The following is a 20,586-nucleotide window of genomic DNA, read 5'->3' as shown; positions in this document are numbered from 1 at the left end:
TTATTTATTCGACAGAGATAGAGACAGCCAGCGAGAGAGGGAACACAAGCAGGGGGAGTGGGAGAGGAAGAAGCAGGCTCATAGCAGAGGAGCCTGATGTGGGGCTCGAACCTATAACGCCGGGATCACGCCCTGAGCCGAAGGCAGACGTTCAACCGCTGTGCCACCCAGGCGCCCCTAAGATTTTAATTTTTTAAGTATATAAATTATTAGCAAATGAAAAAATAAAAGCAAGATAGGAAAAAAAGGGAGCCAGGAAATATGGCTCCTATATGGTTGTTGTGACCAACTGATAATGGCCTCAAAAGCTTTCTGGAACCTAGCTGGTTAGCTGCAGTTCAAAGGATAAAAAACAATGTTAATTGAAGGGGCAAACTCTTTATTTTGTATTTCCATTTCAAATAGCAAAAACTCCATATCTTCTGTAGCGAAACAAAAATGAAAGCTCTTCCAATTACTGCAGAAGCACCAAAAGACTTGTAGTTACACAAAAGATGCTTCTGAGAATAAGGAAAGGGAAAAATACTGAAGAATCTTGAGAGCTGCTTTTCTTTTTCACCACCACACCAAAATAATAAAGTTCTGAAATATTAACATGTGAAGGGTAATCTCTGAGACCTTTTGCCACCTCCTAAAATGAAGAAAGGTTGCATATATTTTTGTCTTGCTGCTATGAATAATAAGAAGCCAGGGGATTCCTTGTAGCAATCCTGGAATAATTATGAAATAGCTGATTAAGTTCAAAGTTAGTATGGAAATCTGTTCTTTTAAAAGTCTTTCATAATCTATCTCTGAAGAGAGATAATTCTATCAAATTTGAATTAATCCATAGATAATGCCAAGACTACCACCCACTATTACGTACCTATATACAAGATATGAATTTCGCATGTCTTCTCAGAATTTACTTAAAAATAACTCAGGGCCAGATTATAGAAGGGATTAATTGTAAACAGTACGAGTTATGACAGTCACCCCCAGAAAAAGATTAATCAGTTTCAAGCACATAACTTGACCTAACAATAATAGCCTAACCACAGATAATTCTTTGGAGAGTGGGTTTTCTAAATGCAGGTCACACAATGATCCCTTCATAGATCCAATAAAACATTTGAAAAATTACCCTATCTGGTATCATTATAAAGTATAATCAGGTCCCAGTATTATCATCACTACTGAAGCCTATAGTAGAATTAATTGTTCTTCAAGTCAAAAATAGACTCTTTATCAGGAAACCTAAATTAAAGCGTTCCAAAAGTTCCCATTTTGAATAGTTAAGCACATTTATTAGAAGTAGGGATATAAGCACTTATTCATTTTCTCTTTTGTTCATGCCTGTTTTCTATTCTTTCAATTTTGAGTCCGTATATGTACCATCCACACAGCCAAAGCCACTCAACAGACATGGGGTTTTCTTCATATTAGGATACATTGTTCAAAATATGCATGAAATAATGACAACATGGGGCGCCTGGGTGGCTCCGTCATTAAGCGTTTGCCTTCGGCTCAGGGCGTGATCCCAGCGTTATGGGATCGAGCCCCACATCAGGCTCCTCCGCTATGAGCCTGCTTCTTCCTCTCCCACTCCCCCTGCTTGTGTTCCCTCTCTCGCTGGCTGTCTCTATCTCTGTCGAATAAATAAACTCTTTTAAAAAAAAAAAAGAATGACAACAAAATAGATTTGTACTTTATATAAGAATATCTGATTTGGTGGTTTAAAATTTTTTTGAATTGTGGTAAAATAAATATATATAAAGCAAAATTGACCGTCTTCATCATTTTTAAGTATACACTTAGTACATTCACGTTGTCCCACAGCCAATCTCCAGAGCTCTTTGATCTCGCAAAACTGAAACTCTGTATCCATTAAACAACATCTCTCCATTCCTACCCGCCGCCCCGCCCCCCATCCCACCAGTCCCCAGCAACCTCATTCTATTTTCTGTCTATAAATCTGACTTCTCTAGGTACCTCATGTAAGTGGAATATTGCTGTATTTGTCTTTTTGTGACTGGCTTATTTCACTTAGCATACTATCCTCAAGGTTCATCCATGCCGTAGCAAGTGTCAGAATTTCCTTTCTTTTCGTGGCTGAATATTATTCTATGGCATGTATAGACCACATTTTGTTTATCTGTTCAATCACTGGTGGACACTTGGGCTGCTTCTTCCATTGGGCTGCTGTGAATAATGCTGCTGTGAACATGGGTATACAAATATTTCTCTGAGACCCTTCTCTCAGTTCTTGTAGGTATAGACCCAGAAGCGGAATTGCTGAATCATTTGGTAGTTCTACTTTTAATTTTTTGAGGACCCACCACACTGTTTTTCACAGTGGCTGTACCATTTTACATTCCCGCTAAGAGTGCACAAGTCTTCGATTTCTCTACGTCCTCACCAACACTTGGGTTTTTTAAAATTTTTTTTATGAATTAGGCTTTAAGTAGCAACATTAAATCTAATTTTTAAAAAAGATTTAATTAACTTATTTGACAGAGAGAGAGAGACAGCCAGTGAGAGAGGGAACATAAGCAGGGGGAGTGGGAGAGGAAGAAGCAGGTTCCCAGCAGAGGAGCCTGATGTGGGGCTCAATCCCAGACCGCTGGGATCACTCCCTGAGCTGAAGGCAGATGCTTAACAACTGAGCCACCCAGGTACCCCAAATCTAATGTTTTTAAATGAAAAGAAGAGATCTAAATGGCTGACACATGAAAAAGTGCTCAACATCACTAGGCATCAGGGAAATGCAAATCAAAACCACAATGAGATACCACCTTGCACCAGTCGGAATAGCTAAAATTAACAAATTGGGGAGTGACAGATGTTGGCAAGATTGCGGAGAAAGGGAAACCCTCCTACACTGTTGGTGGGAATGCAAGCTGGTGCAGCCACTCTGGAAAATAATATGGAGGTTCCTCAAAAAGTTGAAAATAAAACTACCCTATGACCCAGCAATTGCACTACTGGATATTTACCCCAAAGATACAAATGTAGTGATCCGAAGGGGCACCTGAACCCCAATGTTTATAGCAGCAATCTCCACAATAGCGAAACGATGGAAAGAGTACAGATGTCCATTGAGAGATGAATGGATAAAGAAGATGCAATATATATACAATGGAATATTATGCAGCCATCAAAAAATGAAATCTTACCATTTGCAATGATGGGGATGGAACTAGAGGGTATTACACTAAAAGAAATAAGTCAATCAGGAAAAGACAATTATTATATGATCTCACTGATATGTGGAATTTAAGAAACAAGGCAGAGGATCATAGCGGAAGAGAGGAAAAAAATGAAACAAGACGAAACCAGAGAGAGAGACAAACCATAAGAGACTCTAAATCTTAGAAAACAAGCTGACGGTTGCTGGAGGGTGGGAGGGTGGAGGGAGGGGGTGGCTGGGTGATGGACACTGGAGAGAGTGTGTGCTGTGGTGAGCGCTGGGTGTTGTGTAAGACTGATGGATCACAGACCTGCACCCCTGAAACATATAATACATTATATGTTAATTAAAAATTAAAAAAGAAGCCCAGTTATGATTTTTCAAATAATCTAGCTATTATACCTGCTGGGGATGAAATCTGAGCTTTTTTCTTTCTAGAGGAGAAAACTGTGGAAGTTGAAGGTGAGAAAAACAAAACTTTCGTAACAACTGTGGGTAACCAGCAAGCCCTACCACCCTCCCCTCAACATTCCCAAACATGATGTTTTGTACAAAGCGTGTGCTTAGGAAATAATTTCCTTTAACAAATGAGATAAAATGTTTTAACTTACCATAAAGTTGTAAAATTCAAAGTGAGTTTCGTGACTCCTCAGGACAAAGGACATACACTTTTAGGTGATTGCTCGACCCCCATCTGCCTAATAAATGCTATCTCACTTGTTAACCTTATTTGGTGGTTGTGAGAATTAAGTGAATAATCCATGTAAAGCAATCAGAACTGCCCATTATAAATTTAATGAGCATTCTCTGTGCTCATTTTTATAATTATTTGAATACTGTAAAAGCAATATTATTAAATGCCCAACAATATCCTTCACATTATATTAGGCATCGTGTTGAACATTGTCAAAACAAAAACATAATCTCTGCCCTAAAAATATAAAAATATAGTTAAATTTGAAAAGAAAGAAAGATAAGCACAAAAAATGTAAAGTATAATGCAAGATAGAATTAGAATACCTCCTTTTGAAACTCCCTTTAGCATCATGACTTTGTATTCTTCTTCTTCTCATAATGCTTCTTTCTAATTTCTTTTTCCTCCATCCCTATATAATTTTGAACTTAGTCCCCTATTCTTTTGTTTTCACCTGTTCTCTCCCTTGATGATTTTATCAACAATTTTTAAAATTTTGATGCTGTCGTTTCACCACCATGAGGTGACCACAGCCTGGATGTCTCTCTTGCAATATTGCCGATTCAACTACCTGATGAATAATGAGATACCGGCGCCATTTTGAAAGTAGATCAAAACTCAAGGGCTTGTTTCAATTGTTGTTTTTGCTACTACTTGATATAATACTGTCAAAAATCCTTTCTTTCTTCTCCCTTATCTGTAGAACAATACCTATAGACCTTAGTCTGTGATTTAAAAACATTCACAATCTGACTTAAAATTCGTTTTTCAGTGTTATCTTCCTTACGTATACTCTAAACTAATAAACCAAGCTACATATAATTGTCCTTAAGGAACTTACAATTTTCTTCCTTATACCTTGTGAATTTAGTTTTCTCACCTTCGAATTTGCCCTTTTATTCATCTCCACCTGTTGAAATCTTATTCAGACACTAAGACCTAGCTAAAATTCTGATTCCTGCAGCCCAACCAAAAGAAACAACCCTGTGGACCTCACAGTTCTCTGGACATGAACTACCCCTGTTCTGAGGTACCTTGTTTCTAGATATGCGTGACTACACACTAGATTGCCAGCCTCTGACAATGACTTCATTGCCTTTGCATCTTAAAAAGAATGAATAAATGAATACATAAATAAATGAATGGCTCAGTGAATGAATGAATAAATGAATAAAAGGACATTTTTAAAGGAAAATTAACTTCGTAATTGTATAGAGTATAAGAGAGTCCAGATTCAGGGAGTCACCCTGAAGATCGTGGGATCGTTACAAGCATAAAATCCAAGCTGGAACTGCCTCAGCAGAATGGATAATTGACTTAAACTACTAAAAAGTTATTGCTTTATTGTAAAATGTCTGTTTCACATATTACTTTTATTTTACTCAGCTTACCTTTGAACATTTCATTTCAGAATCTACACAGAGGATGTCTGAGTCTTCTCAGGCTGCCATAACAAAATACTTGAACAAGATTTCTGGTTTTTTCACAGTTCTGGAGGCTAGAAAATGCAAGACCAAGGGCCAGCAGAGATCAGTTCTTGGTGAGAGATCTCTTCCTGGCTTGTAGATGGCAGCCCTCTTGCTGTGTTCTCAGAAGGTGGAGAGCAAGCGCCCTAGATTTTTTTTGTATAAGAGCAGGAATCCCATCATAAGGGCCCTACCCTCATGGTCTTATTGAATTCTAATTACTTCCTGAAGGCTCCATCTCCAAATACCGTAACACTGGAGGTCAGGGCTTCAACTTGTGAATTTGGGGAGACACATTTCAGTCCATAACAGTGGAGGAAGCAAGGTAATATTTTGCCTTTCAAAACATACCTGTCCAACATCCTGTTAGAGCAGCGGCATTTGGCAAATTACCAAAAATCTCTGAGAATTCCTAAACAGGTCACACTATAAACGTCTTTTTTTTTTTTAATTTTATTTATTTATTTGACACCCACAGAGAGAGAGAGAGAGCACAAGCAGGGGGAGCAGCAGGGAGAAGGAGAGGGAGAAGCAGGCTTCCTGCTGAGTGGGGAGTCCGATGCGGGGTTCAATCCCAGGATTCTGGGATCAGGACCTGAGCTGAAGGCAGATCTTAACCGACTGAGCCACGCAGGTGCCCTCACACTGTAAACTTCCATGACTTTACTCATACAGCAGTAGAGAGAAATAGATACATTATATATATTGTGTTATATATTATATCCTATATGATATACAATGTAATACATATCTAATGTTCTGACCAATGTATGATATCCCTACTCTATCAGTCAATGCTTTAGCTACTACATCTTTTAACTTTCTGTTAAAATCTAAATACCTACCCAAAGTCAGAAGCAGTGTTATCAGGAAGCTGAAAACACTTTAGCTACACGGCCCCTCTTTGCATGGGTCCCAGGAGCAATACATTAACACGGTTGTAGGTTTCATGAAATTTACAGAAATGAAGTATTTTTTAATGGTTTTACTTAAAGGTGCCCTATGAAAATATATATAAGCTTTAAGCCTCATAACACTTAGCTGAGCCTCTGGGAAGGAGGTATAAAACAACCACAGAAGATTGGATCGGATTAACTAGTCATCAAAAGGTGTTCTGGGATGGCAAACGAGTGTGTGAGGCCAGCAGGACAGAATACCCAGAGAGACTGTTACCACACAGGCCCTGCAGTGCTTCGTCTAACCTCAAGCACTATGGATGGTTCTCTGTTAACATTTCACTTAGTTTGTCAAGATCCCGTTTCTTACTGACACTTACTTGGATCTGGTTTCCTAATCAGAGCCCTGCTTCGAGACCCCAGTACCAGGTTTCCTCATTTATAAAATAAAGATAGGGATAAAACATATTTCTTGGTGCTGTTATAAACACAAAACGATCTAATGTACATAGAACTTCTTTGTAAGCAATCATTTTATGCCTACCCAAGACCCTCCGTGATCTGGTCCCATATGAACTGTCCAGTGCTGTGTTCCACGAGAGCCCTTTTTGTATAACGTGTTCTCACCAAACTAGGCTGCTCTTCCATCTCTGAATTCAATTTGCATTTTTTGTTAGGTCTATAACCATAGCAGAGACTGCAAAACAAGCTCCCTAAGAATTACTTCAAACAAACAATACCTCAGGGTCAGATCATTTTACCTATTAATTCTCTTAAACTCTTCAATAACAGAACACTCCTATGCTTTATAAACAGTTAACATCACTTTAAAAATCTTTTTAAAAAGTCCAATTTATTTAATGATGCTAGCAAAACCAGAGAACAGAAATATGTCGAAGTCTTCTTAAAATAAAAACAAGCAAATGAAAAAAAATTTAATTAGGTTAATTTCCCCTGTTCCATTACGGCAACAATAACAAAACTACTAATAAGTATCAATCAATGGTTCATTTCAATTATGTTTCTCAAACTGTGGTCTGTGTATCACATGCGTTAGAATCACGGTGGTGGAGGAGGGACTTCTGAAAATTCAAGTTCTCAGCTTCACCTCTATACCTACTGAATCAAACCCTTCAAGAGTGTTACCATAGAATCTGCATTTTAGCATTTGTGCCAGGTGATTTTTACGCAAACCAAAGTAAAAAAAATACAACATTGACATGATCTGTCATAACCACATCGCATTTGTATCAAGTAGGAAAGCAAGAAATTATTAACAGACATCTAGTGACATAAAGATTTACTTCGATAAAACCAAAAAGGAAAAAAGAAACCCCCACAGGACAGTTGTTGAAAAGATAACAGTAAAATTCAATACCTTTCCTATTTTAAAAAAATCATAAATCATAATAGAAAGATGCATCCTCAAAATGATAGAGAATAACCACTTTAATGCAGGATTTTTAGACAGAAAAAAACAAAGATAAACACATTAGCAGCATCCTTATTAATGGACTAAACAAAAATACCAGAAATCTCCTACATCACTTCATATAGCTTAGAAGTTCTGATGTAGACATTAAAACATGGCATATAAAAGAGTCTTTATTACTGGGAAACATAATAACAACTATTTTCAGAAACTATTAACTCATCCATTGAAAACCCATATACTGAAAAATTTATAATTAAAGTGAGAATGTAATATAGTCTATATTTAAAAAGCCTATATACCCAAAATAACCAGTTAGAATATTCATTTACTTATTCAATAAACATTAATGGAACACCAAGAAAATCATTGAACAATTGATGAATCACTGAAGAATATAATGAATATAAAAACAAAATTTATAGAAATAATAAAGGAAACAAGGCTTAAAAGCAAACGAAATAGATAAATCCCAGGAAAGAAGAAAGAGAAATGATGGCTTAAGATCGTGTGCTCTGGGGCACAGAGGTATCAGCTCACATCTTGGCTGGGTGACCTTGAACTGATGCTTAACCTTCCTCAGCCAAAGACAGCCCTGGCTCAGCAGATCCCCACCACCCAGAAAATGCAGTTAGATTGTTTCAACCCGTCCTCTGTCTTAGAACATTTGGGTTGTTTATGATGTTTTTGACAAATAGAGCTTTTAAATTTTTAATTAGCCAGATCTCTAAATCTTTTTTATGTGTTTGCCTCTTGGCATTACTTTCCATCTCTCTCCTTGGAATCTTCTTTTTTGGCTCCCTTCCTCGGTTATTTTCTTTTGTCTGGGATGAGAAATCTTTATTTGTCCATTCACTCTTTCTCAAGAGAAGCTTTTCCCCACCTTTTCTTCTCGTAGAGATATCCATTTACATTTTCTCAAATTAATAGGTGTCCTTTTTTTGGTATTGTGCTACCCTATGGAAGGTTTAGGTTGAATTAGAAACTAAAAGACATACAACTTCTGCTTTGAAAAGTGTTTATCAATATCAAAATTTCTCTCTCTCTCTTTCTCTCTCTTACACACACACACACACTTTTTACTCCTAGGTTTATTTTTCTGGGCTTATTTTCTCATCCATTTATGTTATACTGGTATAAACTATGAATTTTGTAAGATAGCTCAAATCACTTTCAGAGCAAGACTACATAATATCAGAATATTCTGCCCGGAGAGAAGTGAGAGGCAATGCCAGCTATATTCTCAAGGGAGTAACCTTGAAGAGTTTCATTACCGCATAACAGTTGATCAAGAGACAGAAGAGATTACTGGAAATCTGGCCGAAGTTGATAGTAGGGATGCTACCTGCCCAGGTGTTTCCCTGACCTTTCCCTACCCTCCTGTTATCTTGCAGTCTTCAGAAGACCTGAGTTGAAATCCTTTTTGAGACTAAATTTTATGGTCCTTGTCACATTTTATGGTCTTTTTAACATTCATATTCTTTCATTTCTTATGCAAAGCTAGCATTTATTCACAATTCTCTAATTATGCTTCCTTATGGTTGACTTTATGGTAGGAGAATATTAATTCCTCAGTCTGTTGCTATGAACAGTGGTATCATCCTTAGCCACTATGATGGGTGTGTTCTTGTTACAGTAGGAGTTCACGTGGCGGGAAACCTGGACCACCACCAACCCGGTGAGGGCAGTCATCCAGGAAAAGAGTCCATAAACAAACTGGAAGTAACCCTCGCAAGTGTGTATTGTTAGTTTCAGTACACATTCTTTTATCCGGAAGGGTCTTCTTGTTACAGCCCCTGAGACTTGCCTACCAGCGCGGCATACCTGACAGCATTTGGCAAAGGGGACTAGTCCGAGATTTTGGCCTGCTCAGAACTGCTCAGGCTCCTCAGACCAGCTGTGACAACCAGCGTGTCTCCATGGAACTGAGGGAGGCAAGGAGAGCTCAGCCAAGGACACCCGTCTGTTCCGGCCCAGTTTATGTCCCTGAGCTAAGCAAGCCCTTGTATCAAGCTCAGCGCGCCACTGGGATCTAAGTAAATTGCAGGTGCACAGTACTCGAGCAAGTGCATACAAGCCAGTGAACCAGGGCGCAGTCTGAGACGCTGGGCAACTCCCATGTCCGTCCCCAGAGCACACACACAAAGTGAGCACACACGCAAAGTTCTCACCCCTTGCTCACGGCTGTTACTTCCCTGTTTCACAGCCATTGGCTTCTAGAGAGACCAGTGAGGCTTTTGGCTAAGACTCTCAACTTCCCACACCTCTGGATGGGAATCGGGGAGCCCTGGTTTCAAGTTCCAGCTCAGCCACTTACTAGCTCTGTGGCCTGAGGCAAGTCACTTAACCTCTCTGGGCTGGCTCCTCCCTCATCAGGTGTGGTGACACTCACAACTGATAGCACAGGGATATCGTTCGGCACAGGGTCTCTCACCTGAGCTCTTTCTAGCAGGTTGTATGTTCGTTGTCCACAGCAGCATCTGTCCTTCTACTCTGCCCCTCCCGACTCAGATAATGAGAGGCCTCTGGGGAAAGTCCTGCCCTCGCGGAGCCCATCCTGGTCCATCTCCATGACCTTCAGTCATCAGTGAGCTCCTGGGTCTCAAGTCCCTCTCTCCATGACCTTCCCTTTTGGGCTTATAAACCTGTCCTCGGCTTCCTATCAGAAAGCACGTATAGAAAACAAAACAACAAAGATTTTCCTGATGTTTTTTCCGGTCACTGCCACCTTTCTCCCGTCCCAGCCAAGCCACTGGAAACAGTCACGCAAGTATGCCTCGCGGTCTCCACTTCCCCAACTTCCATTTCCCTGCAACCTGCTTTGACTTCTACTGCCACCGCTCCGCTCAGACTGTCCTTTCCAAGGTCACTATTGCCTGACAAGTGACCAAATGCCGTCCTTGTTTGAGCTGACTTTTCCTCTGCAATGATCTCTCCCTCCATGTCTTGTCTGGATTTCCTCCTCTCTCGCGCGTCCCTTTTATTATGGGAATTGTTAGGGGACTCCTGGTCACATCCCTTAAATGTGACATGGGTCTAGCCCTTAGCACCCTTCTTCTCTCCTGTCTCACATAGTCCCTGGGCGACCTCATCCATACATGTAGCATCAAACTCTACCACCGCCACCTGCCTCCCACCCCAAAATGGAAACGTCCTCAGACACTGTCCTGATGGCTTTTCTCAACAACAAAGCAATGTCCACTGTTGTCCAATAAACACGTGCACCGTGGATAGTCTCATCAGCCCTCCTGTTCAAGTTTGTCTTGCCTGTGATACGCCATCACTTAGGACAAGTTTTGCTCTAAAGAAGTCCTACCCATCAATCCCTTGGATCTCAGCTCCAACATCCCTTCCTTAATGAAGCCCTCTCTGTACTCTAGCCTCATTCAAAGTTCTGTAGGCTCATTAACACACACACACACACACACACACACACACACGTGTTCCTTCTCTTCCTTAGCAATTTACATCAAATAGGGTGATTATTTAATTAATAAAAATCTCTCCAGAGTTAATAATTGAAGGCAAAAATCATGTCTGTTTTCACCAAACATTCTAATCTGGTCTCTTCACATGGTCTGGAACAAATTTGCTTGGATATATAAAGGATCACTGACTCAGTGCAGGATTCAAAGAATCATCCCAGACTTGTGTATCATGCTCACTCCTGATGTCCTATTAGCTACTAAGTCCTATGAATTTTAGTCCCTGAGTATTTCTCAAAATCTCTCTTATCTTTCCTGGTCCTTTTTTAAACACTTTTACTTAATGTTCAAATGACTTCTCATCAATTTGTCAACAGCCCCTTCCTGAGGTAAGTGTGGTATGTCATTACACACATTCCACATCCTAACCGCTCGTGTTTATGTCCCATCCTGTCATTTTCAAGGCATGTGACCCAGGGCAAGTCACTCGGCCTCTCAGGGCCTCTATTTCGCTGTCTATGAGACAAAATCAATCATGAAACTGACCTCACACGATTGTTGTGAGGATTAAGCATTACAAAGCTCTCCAAAGAGTGCCTTGCCACAAATAGCCTATGGTCTTTCTTTCTTCCATATAGCACTAAGCGTAGTTGTTTCAGAGTGATTTGCTGACTTGGACACACCTTTTACTAGCTGTGAATTCCTTGAGGTCAGATGTTGTATATAGTCAGATGTGTGCATCCAAATTTTGAATATGTCTGTCATATAAATAGTGTTCAATAAATATTTGCTAACTGAATGACTATTCATTGTCAGCATTAAATATATTGTTTTTGTTAAGGGAATTATCATGTATATATATGACATATATATATATCCCATTTTCTGCACTTATCTGCAATTTTCATATATATATGAAAATATATATAGATTTATATATAAATAAATAAATAATAGAAATAAATAGAAATAAATAAATAATAGAAATAAATAGAAATAAATAATAGATTACCACTTTAGGACGGTGAACAGAGTACTCACTCTAAGCAGGGAGCTAGGCACATCCAGGCCATGGGAAATTCCTAAAATTTGATTTTTTCCTCCTCTTTGCATTGTCATTTTTCCTTTATTAAAACAACAACAACAACCCACACGCACCATTTTTCTCTCTCACTACATACCTCTCTTTTAAATTCTTACTTACTCTGATCTGTTCACCTCTGTGGTCAAGAGACTGGTCGTGGGTAACAAAGAATGCCTTCTCAGATTATCTCCAGGTGAGCGCTTAGTGTTGGAGTCTGAGAAAAAAAGGAGCAGCTTGGAAGTGCTGAGCTCTTATACTGAATATTTTCAAAAAACTTTATCACATTTCGCAAGTACATAGTTCCTTACGTATCATAATCCATATTCATGAAATTTCCCTCAATAAATATCATGTAGGGGACTGTGATATTTCTTAAGTCTCCTGGGTAGTGATGGCAACTTTATTTGTATTTACAAAAATTTATACCTTTTTCTAACAAATTTATAACATTTTTAAGTGTCAACTACAACCTTTCTGCAGGACCATCATCATCAAATCAGCTAAATGGCACAAAAGCTTCAGTGAGGTAACTTGAACTCTCTGCTTTAAGCCCCCAGTGAGCTCTTCATAAGCGTTGTTTCACAGGCTGGTCTGTAGGAAGGAATATAGTCTCCAACTTTGACAATCGGGGGGGTTGCAATGTTACTAAAATAATTTTAATGGAAAAAAAAAACACTATTTTTGCAACAACATAAAGATGCCCAGAGTTCCGGGGATATTAAACTTATCATAAGAAAAAAAAGTGGGCAGAAGAATAAGTCGTCAGTCACATAGAAACAGAGATGGTCACGAGAGTCTTCCTGCTACCCCAGGGGGAATGATTTTCGTGATTAGAGAGATATTAACAAAAGTTAGTGAGAGATATTAAATTATGCTCTATTTCTTTTCTTTCTTTTCTTTTTTTTCACTCGGACCTACTTATTTCGCTGGTGTTTACCCACTTACCCACAGAAGCCTGGTGTGGAAAATAATTTAACAAAAAGCAATACTCAGATTTAACTAGTGGGATAAAACACAAGCTTTCCATTTTGTCATCTTGACAATAGATGATACAACAAAAACACCATCTCCCCATCTGGATAAGAGCTTACCTGAGTGAAAACAAAGTAATAACAAGAAAATAAGAAGCCCCTTGAGTGTGAACTTAGAATCCTAACCTATAAAGTGATAGCGCTCGAATAATTGATGTCCCTGACTTTCCACAATTTCTCCTGCTCTCTCGCTTGCCTTTCAATGATGCTTTACAGATAGAAGCAGTGCATTAATGATTCCATTTGTCAGCCCCTATTGTTGCTAATCTTTTTGATCCATTTTCTTCTATTCTGAGTTCTCAGTGCATTATTTTCGTACCTTTATATTTTTATATTTTATTGATGTGCTGCTTTAGAATTTCCACAAAATGTTGCTTTTTTAACTTTTATTTTATTCACTTGAGTTCTTTCTCAAGGAACTGGAATTTTTACATTTAGGACATTTATACAGATTTCAAGGTTATCACTTGCACACAATCTACAAATGGGAACTTCTTTAAGGAAATCTGGTGAAACAATAAATACATGGTCTTTGGAATGGGGCAGATAATGGACTTGAATCTTATTCCATCTTTTATTATCGGGAGGAAAACAGATACTTAATCACCCAAGCTTCAATTTCCTTATTTTTAAAATATAGATAATAACACCTGCATTGCCGTTTTATTTTGAGGTTAAAATTCCAGAATGTCAACTACCTTCCACATACAAATGGAAGAGACCATTACTATCACCATGTCTACTATTTTATTACTTCTGTGATGACAGCATTCTATGTGGCTCTAAATGTAAAAGGTGAAATCTTAAGGTTCCTAGAGGAAAACAGAATATTTTCATGATCTGAGGTAGGAAAAGACACTAACTTAAGGAAAAGACTGATGTATTAGGCTCTAGTAATTTAAATTAAAAACTTGTATTCATGGGGCTCCTGGGTGGCTCAGTCACTTAAATGTCTGCCTTCAGCTGGGGTCATGATCCCCGGGTCTTGAGATCAAGCCCCAAATCAAGCTCCTTGCTCAGCAGGGAGCCTGCTTCTCCCTTTCCCTCTGTTCCTCCCCCGCTTGTGCTTTCTCTCTATCTGCCAAATAAATAAATAAAATATTTTTAAAAAATAAATACAATTTAAAAAAATAAAAACTTGTATTCAAAAAAAATTAAGAGACTGAAAACTTAGGGCTCATACCCATAACATATTACACATTTTGACACTATTTAGGAAACAGACACACAAGCTAATAGAAAAACTGGCGAAAGACCTCAGAGAAAAGGATAACCAAATGGTCCATAAGCAGTATGACAAAGTGGCCAACCACAACTGTCACAGGCAAATGCAAATTCAAGCCACAATGAGATACCACTACACGAGCACGAGAGTGACTTAAATGAAAAGACTGACAGAAACAAGCATTAAGGATAATGAACAACTGGAATCCTCATAGACTGCAGATAGGAGTGTAAATTAGTCCAGTCACTTTGGGAAACTGGAAGTATCTATCAAAAGCAAACGTACACATCTTCAATGATCCAGCAATCTCTCTCCTACAAGGGCTCTGAAAGACTCATCCAAGAATGTTCAAGATTGTGTTATTTATAAAAGCTCCAAATGAGAAAACCCAGTATGTTCATTAGTACTTAAATTGTGTACAATAAGACGTGATGTATCTTTACAATGAAATTGCTATTTAGAAGTAAAAACTGATGAATCACTGCTACACACCACAACCTGAGCTCGGGTACGGGAATCCCAAATCAAATATTGAGCGAAAGAAGCCAGACGCAAAAGAATATAACTGATGATTCCTTTCATAAAAAGTCCAAAAACAGGCAACACTAAGCTATGGTATTTAAAGTCAGGATAGTGGTTACCTTTGGGTAAGGAGAGAATGATGACTGAAAAGGACAGCAAGGGGGCTTGGGGGTGCTGAGAATGTTCTATTGCTGGATTGGGTCATGGTTGATTTGTTTCTTCAGGGTTTTTTCTTTGTTAAGTGGATTGATTCATCAAGATTTCTTCCCCAAGATGTGTTTTGAAAGGAACGAGAACAAATGTAATTTTGGAAGTGAAAATTAAAATAATCTCAATCACTTAAAAAAAAAAAAAAGCACTCTGTTGATTTTACTAAATCCCTTAAGTCCATAGGGAGAGAAACAAACACCTCGAAGACAAAGCCCCAGCCAGGGGCAAGACATGAATTTGTGCCAACTAATCACCTTTATAAGCAGCATCTCATTTCTATAAAAACATCTGTAAAGAGTTTGATAACTCTCGTGGGCACTGAAGCTGTATACTGTGTTGGGTCTTGTAATGATGTCTTTAGCCAACTTGCCTTTTAGTTTTTAAAGTCTGGTTAATTAAGGAATGCATAAGGAACACATATGAAATACCATTTCAAAACCTCGACTGGGTGCGTGGAGGTCTGCTGTTGAGATATTTCTCATTAATTTACTCTGTTCTCACAAGACACTTCTGTGATAGAAATTTATTTTAAAGGTTAGTGCCAGGAAATGATTGGTTCCCCACAAAAAGCTAATGTGTTTTCATCAATGTAAACTAAATGAATGTCTAACTTTCTCTTTCCTTTGACCACCAGGATAAGTAGAGCTAAAGGGACATACTTCTTTTATATCAACTTTCTTGACTGTTCGCTACTTTCTATTCTGATTTCTAGTCTCTGCTCCTGATTTTTTTATTTTACTGTTTATATTTTGTGTAAGTTGCCTCCTACATGAAAACAAGAAAATTTTAAAAACATATTTTCAGACAAATAAATATGTAAACACTTTTGCTACTAACATTTGGTACAAAAGAAAAAAAAATGTGTTGTCTTGAATAGAAAATCCTCTGTAATGAATACCCATATAAAAGACAACAATACAGTAAATATCAAGTAAATGAAGCAGACTATAAAAGCAATCAGTTCAGAAACTAAAGTCCTCACAGGCACAGTGAAATTCGTGAAGAAAAAGAGACATTTGACTCGGGATCTCTGTGCTTTCTAAGAAGCTGATAAACAAGAAAGATTTAATGTGACACTAAATTAATCTCTTTGAACTTGAAACTTTATCCCTAATTATTGAATGAAAGATATGACGTATTGTTCCATGTTAACAAAATACATTTTTCAAAAAATAGATATTTATGACATAGTTTAGCATATAATAAAACTTAAATAAATGTTAGCTACTACTAAAACTATGAAAATTATAACTATCATCACAATCAATAATCCAATAGGAGAAGTATTTTTTGTTAGGATAACCATCCAAAGACAAGCAAAATCACTCTGCACGGACAGTTGCCTGTTCCGCCCATGGGTAAACACAGGTCAAACTGTGTTTTGTCTTTGTCTCTCACAACTGCAGTGGATCAGAGGAGGAAGTTGAATGAAATATTGGTCAAAACAATGACGCTGAAGAAGAAAAAACAATAAACAAGCTTAAATCAAATCTTCATATCTAAAATGAAGCCGTTCATTTCTATCTATAGGGTTTGTAAGACAATTACATAGGATTGGATGAATAAGTAATCATTCACACATATTTAAGGTGCCAGTAAGAGGATGGGAATATCATTGGCCAAAGTATCAGTTCGCAGCCAAACAGTGCTTTACGAACACCAAGACCAGGGAAATCAACCGGCTACACACATGGAGGGAAAGGCGAGTAAAAGTCCCAGGTGAGGCAGAATGTGCAGAGTTTAATGATCCAAAACTTGAAGGTGATATTTATGCTGCTTGATCTTTGGTCATTTCTTCCTTGACCCTCAGTCTTTTCTGACCCAATAATGGCCCTTATTACCCACCCTGTTTTGCCTATCAGATTATGGACTTTTCATGTTCACTGCTTGTGGAAAGCCGACACAAGCCCGTTGGGTTTTATTCATTCAACAAATATTTATTGAGTACATAGTATACCTCCGGCAGCATTCTAGAGTCTGGGTGTAGAGCCAAGAACAAAACAAAATTCTTTTCACATAGAGTATACAATTCAAGAGGTGGTATTTAATAATGAAAACACTTTACTCACACAAAACCAAGGCTGATTGCCATAACAAAGCAATTTAAGAAATGTGAATAGGGGCGCCTGGGTGGCACAGTGGTTAAGCGTCTGCCTTCGGCTCAGGGCGTTATCCCGGCGTTATGGGATCGAGCCCCACATCAGGCTTCTCTGCGATGAGCCTGCTTCTTCCTCTCCCACTCCCCCTGCTTGTGTTCCCTTTCTCGCTGGCTGTCTCTATCTCTGTCGAATAAATAAATAAAATCTTAAAAAAAAAAGAAATGTGAATAAATAGCACGACAAAATCTAAATACAATTAGATTCGAAACATGTGGATTCATTATAGCTGGATGTGGAGGAATCACTGAAGCCTGTATCAATAGCTGCGAAAATAAAATGCCATCTTAATACAGTGTGACAGATTGTATATTCCAAAGACGACTGCCTCAATCTGTATTTCATCCCCCACGTCCTTCCTAGAGTGACATTGATCCTTGAATCTCGATATATCCGTGACTGTCTTCATCAACAGAATGTGGTGGGAAGATTTCTGTGAGACTTTCAGTAATGGCAGGGACAAAAACTAGGTCACAAAGCAAGCCTTGTCCCCCGTAGAGAGTCACTCCATGGCTCATTCTCCCCCCATACAAACGTATGCCCTGAAGAGTCATTACTCAGTCACTCCAGGGAAGGATTTGTTGTTGAACTTGACTTGGATCGCTGGGACACTGGTTGTTGTTAAGCCAGCATTGCCAAGTAGCTGCGGCCTTGACCACCACATGTGGCATAACCTAGGACCACTCAGGCATCAGGAGGAGAGCACGATCGATCGGTCAGATGGAGGCAAGGATGTGTTTGTGCGTCTTCATGTGTTTGGGAGCTCCCACTGATGGCATCAGATCCAGCAGAGAAGGTCAAGACCTGCCATGTTTCCCCGAGTGTATTTATTCTTCTAGCACGTGAACAGAGAAGACAAACTGAGCGTGAGGTCAGATTGCGAGCTGCAGCTGCTGCTTGAATCGGGCAGCAGTGCTGAATCTTGAGGACAAAGAGACTTCATCATCCCCTGCCCTCCATACCTTCTGGGGCCTAAGTGGTTCCTTCCCTGGGTCCCAGGGGAGTTTGCTCTCCCTCTACCACCACAAAATTTGTGCATTCAATCCTAGAACCTGTAAGTTTACCTTTTCTCTAATTACCCTCTATTCATACCTGGATTTTTTTTTTTCCTGATCATTACCCAGGAAACAGCCAAGATGAGATGATCCTTTTCTGGGGATAGACTCTTCAGGCTCTTACTGAGGTGTGTGGGCCAGGAGGAGGTGATGGTGTTAAAGAAATTCTTTCATGTTCAATAACACCCAGAGTCTACAGATAGTAGGGAGCATGAAATGCTCATCAAAGACTTTGACCATTGTCCCATTGCTGGTTGGCCTTCGTGATAAAGAAACATCACTGACATATTGGATAAGGTCCAGAAAGAAAAAAAAAATGACACAGATTAGTTTCAATGGCCCAAATGGCATGGATGGACCACAACACCATAGCCTGAAACACTGTCAAAACCATTGTGGCATCATTGGTGGCCTCAAGGGGGTGACGGAGATCAAAACCAGGGTATGCAAACTTCCAGGAGCAGACAGGGTCCACAACTTCTGCATGTGTCCTTCTTCATCATGAAACAGACGAGATGTCTATTGGCAGGAACCACAACCCTGGCATGCAGCAGAAGCTTCTTTATCAGACCTAGAACCCTAGTGCCCGATAGTGATGTGTGGCCATATCCAGTGTGATGATAAATCCCTTTGGTAAGGTAGCAATTCAGGCAGTAGAGGCATAATCAGCAGGTTGGTTTCAGTCAGAGAATGGGTGGCCATCATGAGCATTTACATTCGTGACCCAGACCACCAAATCAGCAGCCATGGTTTATTTCCAATTCGTGGCCCCAAAGAGTGGTGTCTTTGCTCTGCCTGTCTTTCAAGTGACAAAACAAGTATCTTAAGCCACTAACAAACATCAGTAAAAATATCAAGGGGAGTATTGGCCAGAGCTACAAAAACGACCTTGAATTCTGGCTGTTTCTTGGGTAATGGAAGTTCAGGGTGGTTATGTATCAGGAGGACCCGATAATAAAAGTCAGAGAGATGATTCAAATCCATGTCTGCTTCATTGTCAACAACGAAAATGTAGAGCTCTGGGTACATTTTAAACAATCCAAAGTTTGTTTGTTGAACTTGAGAGGTCAGCTGCTCAAAACTGAAGATAGATACAAAGCCTGGCTTAGTGGTATAAAACCATTCTTTCCTCCTGCACCTTCTGGTGCTTTTCCCCCCTCAGCTACATCATTGCTGACACCACCTGTTCTAGCTTTTGGCCCCCATGGCTCAGCAGCCACATTGTTTTTTGGCTGAAGTCCTGGGGCTTCCTGCCCCATCATCATTATAATATCCCTTCCGTTTGGAGGAAAATGAAGGTAGGCACCATTCAGGTGACGAGTTACAACCCTACCTCTCACCATTCAGCCTCTAAGCATTCACTAATAGGTAGAACAATGAGAAGCTTTTACCCCCACCCCACCATGGAGACAAGAGCATTCACAAACTAGATCCTGGGAGTTTTTCATATGCCCTAACCCAGCCCATATGGGCCATCATTCTTTCTATTCTAGAAGTCCATGTCTTCATCAGCAACCCATGCTCATAGCCAAAATTCAAAAACTGTGCAAATTCTACGATTTTACCCTAATTTTAAGTAACAAGTTAGGTTCTATTTCAAGACTTACAATGCCAACAGATAACACAAGACTCTTGCTTCAGAGACAAAGCTCTGTATTACATAAGCAGTAGCTACATGTTTGTTTTCTTCTGTTTCCCAGAGGCAAATAAAAGGACACTTAATGGTTCCCTGTACTTGTAATGGGTTGTGTTGTAAGAGAGAGAAATAATGAGCTTGGGATATTTACCATTATAATAATAAATGGAAGCAAATCATGTTACCTCATCTCTCAAACACAATCCTGAGAAATGGCCAGGCTAAAGAGCAGTCAGGGCCTTGCTTTATTGACACACATAGTGAGAATGTGCAGCGATGCTCAGGGTCCATGGCAAAAGGAGGGTTCAAATTACTTTGCATTTACATAGAATGAACAGTTGCACACATTAATGGTCATGCCTTACAGATCTTTATTACTACTGCTATTTGTCACAGTATAATTTTAAAAACCTGGATTATCTGGCTCTTTCCAAGCAATATCACATCCAAGGATAGGGCTGTTCATAAGTGAAGGAGATCAAAAGGCCAGGGTATGCAATCTTCCAGGAGCAGAAAGGGTCCACAACTTCTGCAATGTGTCTTCCTTCATCTTGAAACAAATGAGTTGCCTACTGGCAAAAGCCA

The sequence above is a fragment of the Ailuropoda melanoleuca genome, chromosome 14, assembly GCF_002007445.2.
Source record: "Ailuropoda melanoleuca isolate Jingjing chromosome 14, ASM200744v2, whole genome shotgun sequence".
In the NCBI taxonomy this organism is placed as follows: Eukaryota; Metazoa; Chordata; class Mammalia; order Carnivora; family Ursidae; genus Ailuropoda; species Ailuropoda melanoleuca.
Note: the sequence above shows the minus strand (reverse complement) of the source record.